Source organism: Amphimedon queenslandica, unplaced genomic scaffold (genome assembly GCF_000090795.2).
Source record: "Amphimedon queenslandica unplaced genomic scaffold, v1.1 AMPQUscaffold_13257, whole genome shotgun sequence".
Lineage (NCBI taxonomy): Eukaryota > Metazoa > Porifera > Demospongiae > Haplosclerida > Niphatidae > Amphimedon > Amphimedon queenslandica.
The window spans coordinates 99,495-102,860 of record NW_003546507.1 but is presented as its reverse complement, the minus strand read 5'-3'; positions in this window follow the sequence as shown (position 1 = coordinate 102,860).

The window sequence follows — 3,366 nt, the reverse complement described above, 5'->3', positions numbered from 1 at the left end:
GTCTGAAGAAAAAGGCTATCGCATCATTCCTGCCGTAGAAAATAGTCCTAAAATAATATACGAAGTCAATACAATGCTTGAATCTGGCCCTGAAAGAGAAGAGGAAGCCAAAAAGCTTTGCAGAATAATAGATTATGAAGTTTCTGGAAATAAAATCTGTATACCTGTTCGATGGTTTGCTTTTGAGCTGACTTTGCTAGAGAAAGCAGAGAAAGAAGGCCGCAGTTTCCTTCAGATAAAGGACGTCTTACGTGCTGGTGAAAGTCTTCAAATGACCGATGATCAAACAAAGGAAGCTCTACAATTTCTTCACAATTATACCATTATTCTTTATTATCCTCAGGTTTCCCCACAAGTTTCAGATTATGTATTCGTTGATCCTCATCCTATTCTTGATATTCTCTCGCGTTTATTGGTTCATGCTACTTATCAAATACCACGAGAACATCTTCCACACTTTTTAAAGAAAGAACTCTCAAATCCTGAAAAGAGTGATCTAAAGTTGAAAGGCTTATTCACTCTAGAACTCCTGGAAAAGTTAAAAGATGATGAGGATTTTCCTAAGTCTGATTTTATCAACCTTTTGCTTCACCTTCACATCATTGTTGAGACAGATGAACAGAATGAAAGTAAAGAAAAAAAATATTTCATTCCTTCTGCATTGCCTCCTTGCCCTAAAACCAGATCACCTCCAGAATCAGATATTGACCCATTGCAAATAATCTGGCGTAGTCCTGAAAGTAAACACAATTCCCAGATTTTGCCTGTTCCCCGTGGAATTTTTCCTTTGGTAATTGTCAATTTAATGAAGCGCAAGAAGCAACCAATATTTGATTTTCCTCTAAAGGATAAACTGAATCTACTCAGATATCGAGATGCTATGTCGTGGCGCCAAGATGATCAACCCGGTACCATTCATATCATTAAGAAACACAAACACATTGAGATTTATTTTGACAGTGATGCTTCGAAAAACTGTTTGAAGATTTGTGAAGCAGTAAAAGAAGCTATTACCAGCAGCTGTGAAGCTATTAATATAAAACCTGATGGTTTTGAGTTTGCCTTTGCCTGCCCCTCCTCTAAAAATGGCTGGTATCATATTGTCAAAAAATTTTGGAGCTGGTTTGACCAAAAGAGCTTAACTGAAGGTAATTTAATCTTTACATTCTCTCTTTCCTTTTTTCATTATTTATAATACTCTTAGTCACTCAAATATCATTTTACCTTTTATAATGTAATTAATTATTATCACATATCACTGACAATATTCTGAACCAGCAGCTGTTGTTTACTTGTACGTATTTCATGTGTAATGAGATTCAGTGTGCACCAACTGCATCATACCTGATGAAATTAAAACTACATTGTCTTAATTGTTTTTACTCTTCCCCAAATTCTTCCACAGTTTTAGATGATACCACACAAGGCAATACAGCACCAGATTCTACTACTCCTGATGATGAAGCCACAATAAGTACTGTTCAAGCAGGAAAAGGTATTTCATAAATTTAAATTATAATCCCTTATCTTCAGAAACAAAATTTCAAAATTTTGACATGTGTATTACCTAGATCTATATAATTATTATAATTTTCATAAATGCATACCTTAAATTTTTTGAACTGAATTTTGCAAATTTGCCCATTAATATATTTTTGAAGATTTAGTTTTTAAGAAATTACACTCCTTGCCACCTTGTGCCATTAAAATTTATTTTTACGGGTTTAATTTTTTTGTTTCTTAATTGTGAAATCTGAAAAATTCACAATCATCATTAATTTTGCACTGTATTGTATTTCTTATAAGTATTATCAGAATGTGCAAGTAAAGTTTTGTAACTCTTCACTATTTAGCTCTTATGTACACACAATTTAGTGATGCTGTGATAAATCATAAAAATGCTAACTAAAAACTAAAGGACTAACACTGATACATAAAATACAATAGCATATATTCAGACCCACCAGAATGGCTGTATCATGATGAAATCGTGGGATGTGTCCCTGAAACCCCAGATTTTCATGAAGATCTTGTTAAAGATATTGAAATTCTACTTATGCCAGCCATTGAAAAAGAAGAAGAACCAGTTGTTTATTATCTGAAGCAATCATCTAAAAAGTTCATTGAAACATACATTGATGGTCTGAGGGTATACATAGGGAATTATGGAAAAAGCAAAGTTGTTGTTGTGATGACCGCACTAGACAAGAGCAGGCAGGGTCCGATTCATGCTAATGCCATCACCTCAAAAATGTTAGAAAAGGTTCCGAGCATCAAATATGTTGTTGCTGTTGGTGTCTGCTTTGGCATGGATCCAAAAAAGCAGAATTTAGGTGATGTTATCATTTCAGGCACGATCTGTGATTTCACAAATAAACGTGAAGGGTTGGGTGAAAATGAGTATCAGAGAGGCCCTCAACACCAAGTAAAGCCAGCTATTACACACAAGTTCCGACCTCCTCATGGTTTTAAAATGCCACACAATATTACAGTCTCCACTGGTGTCCTTATATCTACATGCAGTCTGATCGATAATCCTGACATTAAAAAGAAATTGCTTGACCAAAAACCTGATGCTATTGCAGGAGAAATGGAAGGAGCTGGAATAATGGCTGCTATTGATTATGCCCCTGAACATGGTGTTAGTGCTATTGTCATCAAGGGTATTGGTGACTGGGGTGATGGTGACAAAAAATCCATCCACTAAAGGATGGAAGCCATTTGCAGCCCGTGCTGCTGCTCTATATGTGTATGCTGCGCTAAATAACTGGCAACTTCAATAAGTAACTGGCTTTGTAACTGACTAATGAGTGAACATAGACTTTAGTTCTAATGAGTAAATTTAGATTTTAGTTTAATTAGTTTCAGTAAAACAAAATTTTGATAAAAGTGAATTTCAATTTAGAAAGGTTCACATTAACAATCATGATCACTGTATTTAATGAATGAGACATACAATATCAATAGACAAATCACAGCACACTGACTCACAAAAAGTTATGCTTTGAAAAATTTGTGTGTAAAATTATGCTAAGTGTGTTAAATGTAGTTGCTAACCTATCAAATCATGAGTACCATCAAAAGTACATGATACATGTAACATCAGGTACTCTTGGTACCATAATATGGTTAGGAGTCACTCAAAAGACTCCATTTACTACAGCTATTATAATAACTTTTGTTCTTAGGTGGATCTTCACTGAGTAAAGCTAATAAGCAACGAAAGTAAGACTATATATGATCAAACTCATTGTCTAACTATATTATATCAGTCCTTTATGCTCCTTCATGTGCAGTGGATGGGTTATTCTTCCTCTTTGCTTTGCTGTTGTAGCTGTTGCACTTATGATATACTTACCATCATAC